Raw genomic sequence first — 15,946 nt, 5'->3', positions numbered from 1 at the left:
TCTTAAAACATCCCCAAGTGTTCATATGCACACATGAAGCCACCCGCAACACAAATTAGCATTTAGTCCATGGACATTTTTGGTGCTGCATCGTAAGGTTTTCAGATATATTAATATTATCTTGGCAAAACTGTCACAAAAATTCACCAGCTCATGCACAAAATTTATTCCCCACACTTTCCATGATGATTACAATGATGATGATGATGATGAAATAACTGACTACATTTTACTCCTTCTGGGCAAGTAAAATTTTGTAAGGTTCATTTATATTCCACATTAATATGTGTTTTATGTATCAGAAATAATGGACCTGGTTTTTAAAAGTGCTGAACACTCAGAGCTCCTTGCAGGATGATTAAAGTCACCAGCAAATTACAGTAAATCACCAGTTATAATCATGATTTAAATCAGAAACAGGAAACCTTGATTTCAATAAATTGATTTTAATCTTGTTTTGCATTTGTACATTTTAGTTATTTTCCTAAAGAAGGGATGATTCTCACTGGTTGGTAACCATTCGAAAGTGTTGATTTGCAGCTAAATATAGCCTATGCATTAAATTTGGTGCTTCTTTTTGCTCACCAGGATGCACTGTATCTATGCACATTTATTTAAGCAATTATGTAGCATTTACAGCATTTATCCAGATTCTTAACTTTGACATTTTTATTGTTTTAGAAAATGATGAATGATGTATGTCTTATTTACTAGTTTATTTATTTTTTACTTGTGATTTATGACAAGCTTTATTTGGATGAAAATTTAACTAAAATTCACACTTTTTTGTTAAATAAAACACGCTTAAATATGCTAGAAACATGAAAAAAGTTTATAAAAAAGTTGATTAAAACATGTTTTGCATTTCAAGCTAACATTTGTTAAAGTTAGTAAATTAAACTGATTACTTCTGGTACTATGTCCTTCAATATTTTGGAACTAGTAGATTTCATCCTTTCATACCTAGTTTTCATCATAGATGGGAAAAAGAAAAGTAAGTTTTCCTGCTTTTTCAACTCCCAATTGGTTTCTTAGCCTAGCCATTGAGCTGAACTAGTTGAATAAACTGAAGTGAAGAAATTATTCTCTCTGTAACTACAGAAGAGGTTATTGCTGTCAAAATCTGGTTAAGCACTTCAACAAACTCTGGTTTCAGGTGCTAAGACAGTGATTTCTACCAGTTCAGTGACTTTCTTTAAAACTTGGCAGCATCTATGGTCTACTTAACAATATTTTTGTATTTAGTTTAAATTATTTTAATAGATAAGGAGTTAAGGCCATAACATAGGTTGCCAATTTCAAACATGTTTATTTTAAAAATGAGAAATTTATTTAATTTTAAAAATCTAATTCTTATGTTTTTAAATAATCAATTTTTATCTGCCTCAGCTCCTCATTAACTGCAAATGGAGTTGTAGATACTCAGCAATTGAGAAAATCAAGCCCTTTCTCATTTCTGGATCCTAATTCTTCAGTGAGGTTCACCTGGGAAGACCCCTGCATGGAGCACACTGCAGGATCAGGCCCAGGTGTCATCACAAACATTTTCCTTTGTTTTTTTCAAACCCTTCTCATTTGTGGTCATACGTTGAGACTATATACATATTAACTTTACAAAATTAAGATTTATACATCTCATCTTTTCTTATAATAAATATACTGAAGATATTTTCTTTCAATTACTTTTCCAATTTCCAAGGTGCTTATCACTATGGTATCTCAGTGCTGTTCAACTTATATTTCATTACGACCTTAAGTGTTCCACGTGCATCAAGTACTATACTGTACATTTTTATGGATCTACCATTTGATTGAAAGTCACAAATATATTGCATATTTAATATTTGTACAGAAATTACAATGGTTATTTTAGTAATCACTGTTTTCAGGTTCTGCATTTATTCAGCCAACAATTATTCTTTATAATATATGATATACAGCATGGTTACGCTACAGTAATACATAGCATAAAACATGATGTCCCACAATGTATGTATTCATTTTAAATTTTAAAAAGCTGTTTAAATTCAGCATAGATCCAAATTATTATTGCTGTCAAGTATCCCCACAGAGAAGCATACAGTGAGCATCCAAATGCTTTCCAAAGAAAATCGTATTGGTTTCTCTTACAGAAACACAAATCTAAGCATTTTTCAATTGAATGGTTTGTCAGCTTATTATTAATTATTATTATTATTATTTTTACATATTAAGACAACACCAAATCTTTCAGTGTCTGAACTGCCAGGATTAAATAGTCTTTCTAGTTGTTGACTGCTGGCCTGAAGATACTAGACTTTCAAACCCACCCCGGCTAGTATAAAGATCAGGAAAATGAAGCCATCTTCTTTGCAATCATAATCCCTGACCCATGCTGTTAGATACTTAGGAACATCTAAAGAAGCAAACTACCTTGTTTCAGCTCACAGCATGAATACAGCAGGGAGCTGCATCACATGACTACTAGCCCTACCTAGTCAGGTGACTCAACAGCTAATCTGATTTGGTGACTATAAAACTTTAATCAGTACAGTCTATTGCTATCACATTCCAGAACTGATGAGGGAAGAAGCTTTCGAATATAATGGCAGACACCAGTAAGAAGATTATGAACAGGAATGCCATTGATGACAATGCAGTTTTCTAATTATCTATCCCGTACATACACCAAGCAGAGAGAAATACTACTGAAAATAAACTGGACATACAGATTTAGAACAAAATGCAGTGTAGTATTTTATTCAAATTTGGATCACCACTTATCTTTCATGCCTTATGAAGACCACAGAATGAAGTGAATCCTTACTAATGCTCGGAAATTAGATATTTAAAATAATCCATCTGTAGTTCAAATCGGGCTCAGGTTGGTAATAGCCAAACATCATTAGCCTCTGATCGCTGTTAAGTGGCTTTTTAATTTTTACTTTAGCTATTTAGCTGCCTATCCAAAGCTGTATGTGCATTACACAGGTTAAAAGGCAAATTATATTGGAATATGTCAAAAAAATAATACAAGAATGGAACCCCTAAAAAAAAAAAACACCAACCCTCAGAACAACCAACCATACACACACACACACACACACACACACAAAGGTAACTGGATCTGAGGTGTCCTACCTCCCAGGGATGTGCCCTAATCATCAGGCTATAGAGTCATTCTCTCTCTCTCCCTCTTGCCCAATGACTGTTCCACAGTGGATAAACAGTCACTGGGACAGAGAGAGTGTGAGAAGGACTCTGTAGTCCTGCGCTTAGCCTTAGGGCATCTACCTGGGAGGTGGGAGACCCAGAGTCCAGTTCCCCTGCTCCAATCACTCTTTCATTATCATTTCAAATCCCTTCTACTAGACAGGGAGAATTAAACCTGGGTCTCCCACATCCCACGTGAGTGCTCTAACCACTGCGCTAAAAATTACAGAGTGGGCTCCTCCTCCAGCTATTTTGTGTGCAGTGAGGCAAGCATCTAACTCATTCCTGCAAGAAATGCTTTAGACGCCTAGGCCACCTGACTCCAGGCAGCGAGTTCCTGTTTCTGAATCGCTAAGCAGACAGCTGCCTCCTTGTAGTCTGGGTTTAGGCACCTATGTCCAAGAGAAGAGTGGGGCTTAGTACACACCTCTGTCATTGGCATCTCCTATTGGCCAGCATAGATGGCTCCCCAACTAACATGCTTGGCTTTTGTGGACTGCATTCTCAGGCACCTCTCTCCTCACATTCATTGTACAGGTAACTTGGCTTGTGGACTGAGCATTGTTCCTGTGATTTTCTAGCCACCTAAAAGACAGATGCTGTGACTCTCAGCACTGGAACACCTATGTCCTTTCATGAACCCCACCCTGTGAGTCTAGATGCTGTAGCTTTTTATAAACTGAAAGTACTACCCCTGCTGAAGAGAGCTGGAAGGTTTTGAGTGTTACTCTATGGTAATGAACTACAACCAGAGGGGGAGTAGCATACACTTTGACTTTCCCTAGGGTGCTCGACCCCCGCTCCACCTAGGTCCTGCCCCCACTCCACCACTTCCCCAAGGCCCCACCCCTTCCCACCCCAGCTCCACCTCTGCCCCGCTTCTTCCTGCCCCCAGTACTGTCGGTGCCTATGCAGAGTAGTACTGTGAAAATGCCAGATTTGATGGTGGTCTATTTGAGGCATTACAAAAGGAGAAACTGAGGCAATAGTAGGGCCCAAAAACAGACCAGTAAGTCCTGCATCAGTAACCTTTTTGCCAGTTTCAGTGAGAAGACTAAGGATTGAATGGACATGTGGAACTAACTTCTTCTCACAACTAAGGAAACTTATGCTGCTATCTAGAATACTTTTTGGTGACTTAAAAAAAAAAAAATTCAGGTCTTCAAACTTACCAAATCTTGTACCTTTTGCAAACAATAAATGCACTCATCAGAGTTTGAAAAAACAAATACTGTAAATTGCCAGATATTTACTGAGCCAAAAAACTGTAATATGCGCTGGATAATCCTGAATATGTTTGCTAAGGTACAACTCTAACCAGGAGGCCTCAGTAGGAGTATCAAATCTTGCTCACTTTTTGTTTAATTTTTTGCTGATTATCCTTTTGTCAAAAATGAATATGCACATATAAAACCTAAAAGGAACAAACAATTGTGTTCAAAGAGTCACTACTGCATAATTTAATCAATTAAGTATCTGTTTATTGAACTCATTTTTTCCAAAAAATGTATCATATAATGAGATGACTCGATGCATGCAAAAGCTAGTGGAAAGGAGCCCAAGTTCATCCCTGGTGTAAACTCATTGACTTCAATAGGCTTTCATCAGGAATGAATTTGGCTCAAATAAAATCACTTTGTATGAAGAAAATGTCCAAGTAGAGGTCAGATGTCTACTTTTTTGGAGGGGCGGGGCAGGGAAATGCCTCTATCTGTCCCACCTCCTACTGTTCTGATCCTACTAATAAGTGAAACAGAAATAAGCCTTTTAACAATCAATGAAGAGCAGTTAACATGGAACGACACCAAGGGCAGGGAGAATACAACACGAGTGAAAGGGTCTAGAGTTTGCAGAAAAGAAGTTATCAGTGAGCATAGGAGGAGTGGAAGGCATTGGCATACAAGAGGATGAGAACAACATTGAATAAAAGTAAAAAAAAGAAAGAAAATGAAAACAAAAAAGGACCATAATAGAATAAAATACAGAGAAAAGACAAAGAAGAGAAAAGATGGTCAGTAAGTGGCAATCTTCCTAATAAAAAGAACAGGAGTACTTGTGGCACCTTAGAGACTAACTTTTCATGAGGTTGATGGATTTCCACTCCATACGGCTAAATGCAGTGCCTTGCATAATGACAGGTTTCAGAGTAGCAGCCATGTTAGTCTGTATCCGCAAAAAGAAGAACAGGAGTACTTGTGGCACCTTAGAGACTAACTCATGAGGTTGATGGATTTCCACTCCATACGGCTAAATGCAGTGCCTTGCATAATGACAGGTTTCAGAGTAGCAGCCGTGTTAGTCTGTATCTGCAAAAAGAAGAACAGGAGTACTTAGTCTCTAAGGTGCCACAAGTACTCCTGTTCTTCTTTTTGCGGATACAGACTAACACGGCTGCTACTCTGAAATCTTCCTAATGTACAGTGTTAGCCTGCTCAGGAAGTTGGGAGAGTGCTCAGTGTTCATAGCAATTATGGATGAGAAGTTGTTGACCAGCTAGCTATTGCGTATGACGTGATCCAAACAAAACATGTCTTAATGCAGATCTGCATGATGACTTAGATCATGTACCACACTGAAGACAGAGAGGCCTATATCTGAAACATGTATTTCCCATACTTAGTAGAGCATTTAAAGTACATTTCTCTGCTCTTCTGCTGTTAACTAACCCAGTGCATGACACAGATCTGGTAGGGGGAGGGGGAGTGAGCACAAAATTAAAAAATTTAGAAAAGTCTTTTAAACAATGTTTTGAGCAAACTGTAAAAACTGAAGGAAGTGCTCGATTTATGTATCCAAGTTGGCTGCTGGGGTTCTCCTGTTGGCTGAGGTCACATGACCCTGTGTGTTTAAAAGAAAACTTAGCTGAAGATAATTGAGGCCATAGCTCATATTAAAAATATAACCAGTCCATATTAAAAAGTATAACTGCATGATAGCATAAGTTATCTGTCATGCCTAGTGGCATCTATTTTTCAACTCTTTTTCATATGAAGTTCTATAACTGTGTTAAGACCTTTGTACATTATAAATGTAACTGCCAGTGAACTGGTTATCTGGTTAAAATGTGTAGTTGCAAGAACATGATTAAGTCCCATCCACACTAAAAGTGTAAATGACTTTTTAACTGGTCGGGTGGAGGGGGCGGGGAAGGAAATTAGTGTTGTTACTGGGTCCTCCCCCACACAGTTATATTTGTATGTAAAATAGTGTTACAATTAGTCTAACTCTGTTCCCTTTAACTGTCTTATACACACTAGCAATACAATGTCTTTATTAATCACCTGGAAAGAGGATGGAATAGAGAGCATTTTCAGAAGACACAGTTATTCTGGTTAATCAAGACCAGAGAAGAGTGAGAATTTTAGGATGACCTCCCCAAACTAGGCAAATAGGCAACATGATGGCAGATGAATTCACTAGTGACAAATACAAACTAATTCACAATTAAATAATTGAGCTACTAAAGTTGGGTTCTTAACATAGGCGGTGAGTTCCATATTCACGTGGTGCTCGGGCACCAGCAATATTCAGAGCCAGGGGCCCAAGTCCAGCAATACTTGGGGCCAGGTGTCCCCTCCGGCCTCACCTGCAGCCCCCCCCACGCCTTCCCTGGGTGTCCCCTGGCCCCGACTTGCTGCCACCGGGCCCCTGGAGCAGTGTCCCTGTCTCTTCCATGTGCTGCCTCCCGGCAGCAATTGCTGCTGCAGGGTCCTAGTGCCCCCCATCTCCACTGCCAGGGCAGACTAACTCTGAGCCTGCCCTTTCCCCTCAGACCCTTCCCTTTTCCAATGGGACCCTCCAGCAGCACAGGGGACCCCTCTGCCCACAGTCACCGCTCCTGCCCCATGCTGGGCAAGGAGGCAGCCCCATCCCTCATCCCCAGTGAGGCTACAGTCGGGGCAACAGCAGGGGAGGAAGCGCATGCAGCGCCCCCTGGCAAACTCACCACAAGGGAGGCGAGGGAGATTCCTGAACCTGAGAGGGACCCTAGGAGCACATGCAGTGACAGTGGTGGGGGTGAGTGTGCTGATGGGAGAGGGCAGGAAAGGGGGGCTTGTCGCCCAGAGCTTGCTGCTGCCGGCAGGGAAAGAGCTGGGGGGAGTCCTCCTCTCTGGCCCCTGTCCCAGAGCAGCCTGCCTGCACCCCAAACTCATCCCCAACTCTGCCCCACCCCAGAGCCCACACCCCATCAGAGCTTTCACCCCCCCCACCGCACCCTCAACCGTCTACCCTAACCCCTCCAGCACCCTAAATACCTTATCCCCAAGTCCCAGCCAGAGCCCTCACCCCCCACACTCCTACTCTCACCCTGAGCCCCTCCCACACCCCAAACCCCTCATCTGCAGCCATACCCCACAGCCCTCACCCCTGCACCCCAATCCCCTGCCCCAGCCTAGGGCCTGCACCCCAGACCTCGTCTCACCCAAACTCCCTCCCAGAGCCTTGGGCAGGAGGTGGGCGGAGTTTGGGAAGGGGCAGGTTCTGGGCACCACCAAAATTTCTACAAACATGCCACGCCTGGGGTTCTATTAACAATATCATCTCAAGAAAAAGATTAGGACTTGGTATGTAGCAGTGGTCAAGAAGTCAAACAAATTACTAGGATACATAAAGTGTGATGGAAAGTAATACAGAACATATAATTAAATTATATAAATCATTGGTACATCCTCACCTGGAATTCTGTGTTCAGTTCTGCTCATCTCATCACAACAAGAATATAGCAGAAATAGATGGGGTTCAGTAAACTATTACGGGCATAGAATAACTGTCATATGGCGTGATTGAAACGACTGGTATTATTTACCTTAAGGAGGAGTTGAATAATGATACAAGTATATAGGGTAGATAAATAACAATTGAATTTTTTTTAAATGTAAACACAGGTTTTTTTTTGTTAAATGCCTATTTAAAATTCAATTTGAAATTATGATAACCTAGGATAAGGCCTTAACTTCTTATAATCTATTAAAATAATAGAAATTAAAACAAAACATTAAATAGTACATGTTTGCTGACAAGTTTTAAAAATATTCAGACTACTGAACTGATGGCAGTCACTGGCTAAGCACCTGAAACCAGAGTCTGTTGAAGTACGAGACCATCTTTTGTCAGAAGTAGCCTCTTCTCCAGTTAGAGAATATTTTCTTCATTTTAGTTTATTTAACTCTAAGAAACCAATTGGGAGTTGAAAAATCAAAAAAGCTTGATTTCTTCTTCCAATCTATGAAAAAAAATAGGTGAGAGTGGCTGAGATCTACTAGTTCTAAAATCTTGAAGGACATAGTGACCCAGAGACGATCACTTCATGTTTTGAAAAACTTTTTTGTTGTGTATCCATAACATTTAAATTAAACAATTAAAATGCTGGTTTTCCATCCAAATACAGCTTGTCACAAATCACAAGTAAAAAATTAATCATCTAGTAAATAAGAATTACATCCATTCACAATTTTCTAACGTGGTGTGACAGACCCAGACCAATGGGGTACAGGAGTCTGGTAGAGGGCAAATATATTGGTCACTGGATGAGTAGTTTTCTATTCCCTGAGTGACCAGAGCAGGGGCTGCACTATAGTAATCAGGAACCTGCTAGAACCAGTTATGGCAGGCAGGCTAATTAGGACACCTGGAGCCAATTAAGAAGAAGCTACTAGAATCAATTCAGGCAGGCTAATCAGGGCACCTGGGTTTTAAAAGGAGCTCACTTCAGTTTGTGGTGAGAGTGTGAGGAGCTGGGAGCAAGAGGTGCAACGAGCTGAGAGGGTGTGCTGCTGGAGGACTGAGGACCACAAGCATTATCAGACACCAGGAGGAAGGTCCTGTGGTGAGAATAAGGAAGGTGTTTGGAGGAGGCCATGGGGAAGTAGCCCAGGGAGTTGTAGCTGTCATGCAGCTGTTACAGGAGGCACTATAGGCAGCTGCAGTCCACAGGGCCCTGGGCTGGAACCCAGAGTAGAGGGTGGGCCCGGGTTCCCCCCAAACCTCCCAATTGACCTGGACTGTGGGTTCTTCCAGAGGGGAAGGTCTCTGGGCTGTTCCCCAACCCACATGGTGAATCTCTGAGGCAAGAAAATCCACCAATAAGCGCAGGACCCACCAAGATAGAGGAGGAAATTTGTCACAGTGGTAAGAAAATGTAAAAATTAAGACTCTGAATGTGAGTTAAGCTATATAATTGACTATATAAATGCACGTACATTAGTGTATTTCCTGTTCAGCAAAAAACAAAAAAAATGCCACCAAATTTAATATGAGGTCTATATTTAGTTGCAAATCAATATGATAATAGTTAACAACAAACAAGAACCAATTTTTCTTTAGGAAAACAACTAAAATATTATAAATGCAAAACAAAATTAAAATTGATTATTTAAATCAAGGTTTCCTGCTTGCCAATTTAAATCATGATGATTATTAGTGATTTAATTAAGACAATTTAAATCAATCCACCCTACATGTATACAAAATATTAACGGCATTGAAAAGGTAGATTAGGAGCTTCTGTTCACTCGATCTCATAATAAAAGGGGAGGGTAAAAAGAGGGAAGACTGAAAACTCATGTAGCACAAAATCAAGATGTTGAGAACAAAATTAATCAAGGAAGAAAAAGACATGAAGAGAAGAAATTCTTTAATTGGCTATACACCAATGCTAGAGCCTGGATAACAAACAAGAGGAATGGGTACTGCTCATTTATTAGCATAAATTAGATCTATAACTGAAATCCGGTGGGATGATCTGCATGACTGGAATGTTAAAAATCAATAGTTATATCCTATATAGGAAGGACTGAGTAGGCAAAAGGGGAGGAGGAGTGGCTTATGTTAAAAATGGCATTGCATGTTTCCAAGTTACTGGTAACATAGAAGGAAATGATCTGAATGCCTGTGGATCAATGTCCTAACAAAGAAAGCACAAAATGGCATATTACTTTGTCTGCTACAAACCACCAAATCATATTTGGAAACAGAATGCCTGGCTCCTTATGCATCTATCTCTAATGTGAAGCAGAAAAAAAATCTGTGTGAATATGGCGGACTTTTATTTGAGTGGCATAAGGCCTCATGGTGCCAGTAATAAAACATCCTTGGAATCTCTAAATATTATAGATAATAGATGCCTAAATGAAAAAATGTTGCATCCGACATGGGAGAATTCAATATTAGACCTTGTCTTGACAGATAAAGAGGAACTGATCACAGAAGTAAATTAATGTTTGTTTAGGTACAAGTGATCATGACTTAATCACATTTATAATGTGCCAACAGAATAAGTCCAGACCAGTAATACATATACTTGGTACTTTAAAAGGGCCAATTTCACAAAGCTGAAAACAATTATGAGCCAAATCAGCTGAAAGGAAGAATTTAATCAGAAAAATGTGAATGATAATTGTGAATTGTTTAAGAACAGTTTATTAGAAGCCCAAAAAGCCACAATCACAAAATCGAGGAAGGTCATATTGGTTAAAAAACCAACCTGGTTTAGAGGAGAAGTGAAGGAAGCTATAAAATCTATAACAAATAAAAGAAAAGGGAAGCTGATAGTAATGAACATAAATCAGAAGTTAGGAAATATAGAAAATTGGTAAGGGAAGCTAAGGGATACAAAGAGAAATCTATGAACAACAGAGTTAAGAACAATAAGCAGTTTCTAAAAGTATATCTGGAACAAAAAGAATCCTGACAATAGTATTGGTCCATTAGTAGATGGAGATGGTAAAATTATCAGTAATAATGCAGAAGAGTCAGAAGGGTTCAATAAGTATTTCTGTTCTGTATTTGGGAAAAAATAGATGATGTATTCATATCGTATGATAACACTCTTACCTTTCTACTAGCATCTCGGGAGGATATTAAACAGTAGCTAGTAAAGTTAGACATTTTAAAATCAGCAAGTCCGGATAACTGGTATCCGAGAGTTTTAAAAGAGCCCGCTGAGAAGCTTGCTGGATCATTAATGTAGGTTTTAATTAAGTCTTGGAACACTGGGGAAGTTCCAGAAGACTGTAAGAAAGCTAATGTTGAGCCAATATTTAAAGAGAGAAAACAGGATGACCTGGGGAATTATAGGCCTGTCAGTCTGACATCGATTCTGGGTAAGATAATGTAGCAACGGATATAGAACTCGATTAATAAAAAATTAAAGGAGAGTAATAGAATATATGGATTTATGGAAAATAGATCTTGTCAAACTAACTTGATATCTTTTTTTTTTAATGAGATTACATATTTGGTTGATAAAGGTAATAGTGTTGCTGTAATATACTTTGACTTCGGTAAGGCATTTGGGTTGGCATCACACAACATTTTGATTAAAAAAACTAGAACAATATATAATTAATATGGCACACATTAAATGGATTAAAAGCTGGCTAACTGATAGGTCTCAAAACGTAATTCTAAATGAGGAAATCATCATCCGATATATATTTTTCTAATGGGGTCCCACAGGGATTGGTTCTTCACCTCCACACTATTTAACATTTTTATCAAGAACCTGGAATAAAACATAAAATCATCACTGACAAAGTTTGCAGATGACACAAAAATTGGGGGAGTAGTAAATAAGGAAGAGGACTCGTCATTGATTCAGAATGACCTGGATCTCTTAATAAACTGAGCACAAGAAAACAATATGTGTAAATGTAAACATCTAGGAACAAAGAATGCAGGCCTCTACAGCGGGGGACTCTATCCTGGGAAGCAGTGACTCTGGAAAAAGATGTGGGGGGCGTGGTCAATAATCAGGTGAACATGAGCTCCTACGGCAATGCTGTGGCCAAAATGGCTAATGCAGTCCTTGCATGCATAAGCAAGGGAATCTTGAGGAATAGAGAGATTATTTTACCTCTGTAGTTGGCCCTGGTGTGAGTGCTGCTGGAATACTGTGCCCAGTTCTGTCATCCACAAGTCAAGACGTTGTTGATAAACTGCAGCAGTTCAAAGAAGAGCTACAAGAATGATTAAAGGATTAGAAAACATGCTTCACAAAGAGAAGGTTAAGGAGTGATTTTTATTACAGTCTATGAGTACCTTCATGGGGCACAAATATTTAATAATGAGCTCTTCAATATAATAGAGAAAGGTGTAATACAGTCCAATGGTTGGAAGTTGAAGTTAGACAAATTGAGACCAGAAATAAGGCGTAAATTTTTAGCAGTGAGGGTTATTAGCCATTGGAACAATTTACCAAAGGTCGAGGTGGATTCTCCATCATGTACAGTTTTTAAATCAAGACTTGATTTTTCCTAAAAGATACATTCTAGGAATTTTTTCAGGGAAATTCTATGGCATGTTTTATACAGGAAGTCAGATTAGATGATCACAATAGTTCCTTCTGGGCTGCAATCTATTAATAATACAAGAACAAAGACAAATTCAGTGAAAAGTTGCAAATTCAAAACTAATAAAAGGAAACAAACACTTTTTCACACAATGCACAATTAGCCTGTGGAACATATTGTCACTGTGTATCTTTGCGTTCAAGACTTTAGGATTCAAAAGGGTTTAGACATATATATGACTAACAAGAACCTCCAGAGTAAATATTAAAAAAATAATCATTATTTTCAGGCGGGATATAAAGCCTCATATAGCAGAGCTTAAACCAACCTCTAACTATTGGGGAGTAGAAGGAAACTTTTAGGAGGTATTTTACCCCATAACTCCCTGCTGTGGACTTCTTGCTCTTGTTCTGAAATATCTAGTGCTAGAAATTGTCAAAGACAGGATATTAGACTTGATGGACGACTGATCTGATCCAATATGGCAATTGCTACATTCTCAAAAATCAGTGTCTGAATACATATGCATGTAACCATGACAAACAATGTGCTAACACATGAGTAAACTTGTAATGTGGATGAAACTTTAATACAAAAAGAGCAAGCATAGATAGAATGTAGTTTAAGTGCAAAAAGAAATCTAATCCTTGAGTAGGAGAATATAGGGCCCAAATACATAGACACTTTTTCAACAAGTGAGACATTATTTTTGTACTATAAAGCACAAATGTTCTTCCAATTATGGAGAAATACCATAGGTTTTATAATTGTTACACCACAGGTTCTTTAGTACCGCATCAGTTATATGTCTTGTTGTTTAAAAAAAAAACTTTCAAAATGTTATAAGTATAACTTGCACACAAAGCCTTTAATAGAAACTCTTCCATCTTTTAAATGCAATTTCTTAAAATAAAATAAATACCTGGCTACATTTTAATTTTAGCAGCATACTCCTGAGTATAGGACCATCCCTGCAGTCCTTATTCAGACTCATTTCCAACCAACTTCTGGGTAAGGACTTCAGGATCAATCCGTATATAATTAAAGATCTGAATTGGTAAATTATAAACTATTTTTCATGTTGGTCTTGACCTTAAATACACAGTACGAAACAAAACAGCAAAATGTAAACACTAAGAATAATCAGACTTTGCCAGTGACTAAACTTTACCTCTTGATGTTTACCTAGAACATTTATTTTAAAATCTGTATAGGGAGAGCTTCTTAGCTAAGGCCTCTCAGAGGAGTTCCCTCAGAAGAAGTCAGTGGCAAAATACATTTAGTTTTTAATACATGTCCCATGCTATTAATCTGGTCAGTCTAGAGTACTCTGGAGACAATGGAAACTGTTCTGTTACTTCTATAAAATTACAATACAATACATTTTATATATATGGTTTTTAGTTAAAATTGATATAATCCCAATAAAGCAAAGTGTTTATAATATATATAAGGAAGGATATTGCAGTGATTAGGGTGTTAGCCTACAACCTGGGACACCCAGGATCAGTTCCCTACTGTGCCAGAGTTGTCCTGTGTGATCTTAGGCGCTTATTTAGTCTCTCTGTGCCTCAGTTCCCCTTCTGTAAATAGGGATAATAGTACTTCCCTACCTCACAAAAATGTTGTGAGGATAAAGATGTTAAAAGTTCTCAGATACTACTGTAACGAGGGCCAGAGAAATATTTGGGATATATGGGCCACAAATAGCTAAAATTACAATTTTGGTGAGTCTTGTTTGAAGATAGGTTTAACAAGCCTTAATGACCTCTCACACTTGCTGGGAATTTATCTTTTAGAATGTCGAGCTTTGAAGATGCACACATTTTTTGGTATAATTAATGAAGACTGAAAAATGGATTATTACTCTTGAAAAATAAACCATCACTGGCCTAAATATCAATTCTGAAAAATCAGGAAAAATAACTACTATAATCCATGAATGTTTAGCCACTTATTCCTTTAATAATTTGAGATGGATCTTCCCATACAAAACAAGAAGTTATAGTAGATGTTGCAAACAGAATTTTATAATCACTCACTTGTTACAGTGCTCTGTGATGACAAGCACACTATAAATGGACTTGTAAAACATAAATACCATTTTTGCTCCTTTCCATATACTTTGCTATACCAATTTGATCTTGCAAAGTGCTTAGCACTCCAACCTTGATCCAGCAAAGCACTTGAGCATCTGCCTAATTTTAAGCAAATGAGTGACCTCACTGACTTTAATAAAGTCAATGGGCCCACTCACATGCATAAAGTTAAGCCTGTATGAAAGTGTTAATGGGATCAGTGGCTTAGTAATCAGTGATATAGGCAACATTAAAAGCCTTCACAAGCACAGACACATCAGAATTAGGAGAGACTCCATGAGATACAATAAAAACAAAATCACCCCACAGAAAACTTTGTCAGAACAACATGGCCCAAAAGCCTCCTCACAAAGGCACTGAGGCCCCCAATTAGGAACAATACACTTAGGGACATGCTTCACTTTAAGCATGTAAATAGTCCCATTGAAGTCAAAGCTCTTAGAAAAATCTGCCTTGATTTAGTTGGTCTTATCAGTCTACATTGAAAATGAATAGGAGATTCATGAGTGCACACAAGCTCCTTCTACAATAGTTCAGAAGACAGTCGTGTCTTTATAAACAATATTTTTCTTACATAGGTCCTATCTACACTGGCCAAGAAAAACATGTTAGCACCTTTCTCATGAACCATGTTTAAATACGGCTCTTGTTAGACAGAGCAACAGAAGGGGCTTTGGTGTTGACCTCTTGTGTCTAGATCAGTGGTTTTCAACCATTTTTTATTTGCGGCCCCCTAAAAAATGTTAAATGGAGGTATTGGATATGTTTTTCAAATTTTAGCTACCTCTATTGCCTTAAGAATAGTTCTTGAAAATGTAACATGTTAAGAACATGTTGGAATAGCGTATTAATGTTAAAAGTCCAATTCTTATGCTGAAGAAGCAGTTTATGCTGTTTATAATTCTGCTAACTAGTGTAAATCTCTTGTTGAGATTTACAATGTGAATTATTGCCCTTTCTCTTCAATGGACAACAACTCAAACTAAACCACAACATTTACTTTAAGTAAAATGAAGCACTGTGAAATACCTGCTTGATTCTCAGGCAACTACCCCTTTATCGTGCTCTGTATCTGTCCACTCCATAGCATGCCGAGGAAGGGGATAATCCACTCACAATTTTCTTGCCCTCAATTATAACATAAAACATAATACATTATTCATTCCAAGCAAGGGTTTACAAATCAGTACAGAAAATAAATTGATTTAAAAGTGCTGTATCAAGCAAAATTATGTTTATTCCTAGTTTCAAATGACAGCACAAGGATTGTAAATGTGTGATTATTTATGCCAAAGACCTGCACTTGGACTTCTGATGAGTACAACTAACTACCATTCTCTATTTATTACTCATTTCCTCCTCATC

The 15,946-nt window shown here is 38.2% G+C and overlaps 1 protein-coding gene across 15 annotated transcripts in view; it reads right to left on the bottom strand.

Annotated features, from left to right (window-relative positions):
• The window catches only part of IMMP1L (inner mitochondrial membrane peptidase subunit 1), a 74,515-nt gene that overhangs the window by 50,571 nt on the left and 7,998 nt on the right, over positions 1–15,946 (bottom strand). For 6 of the 15 annotated variants that reach the window (XR_010600563.1, XR_010600562.1, XR_006174208.2 and 3 more), the window contains exons 2-3: positions 15,611–15,709; positions 12,047–12,149 (exon numbers count right to left, since the gene is read on the bottom strand). The gene's annotated coding sequence lies outside the window, so the exon portion shown is untranslated. Of the gene's footprint in view, positions 1–12,046; positions 12,150–12,388; positions 12,548–13,404; positions 13,575–15,610; positions 15,710–15,946 lie in introns of all 15 variants that reach the window. The other 9 variants (XM_005286875.4, XM_005286876.4, XM_024099985.3 and 6 more) reach the window with 4 other exon arrangements.

Source organism: Chrysemys picta, chromosome 4 (genome assembly GCF_011386835.1).
Source record: "Chrysemys picta bellii isolate R12L10 chromosome 4, ASM1138683v2, whole genome shotgun sequence".
Taxonomy (NCBI): domain Eukaryota; kingdom Metazoa; phylum Chordata; order Testudines; family Emydidae; genus Chrysemys; species Chrysemys picta.
Note: the sequence above shows the minus strand (reverse complement) of the source record. Positions and strands in the feature narration are given on the sequence as shown.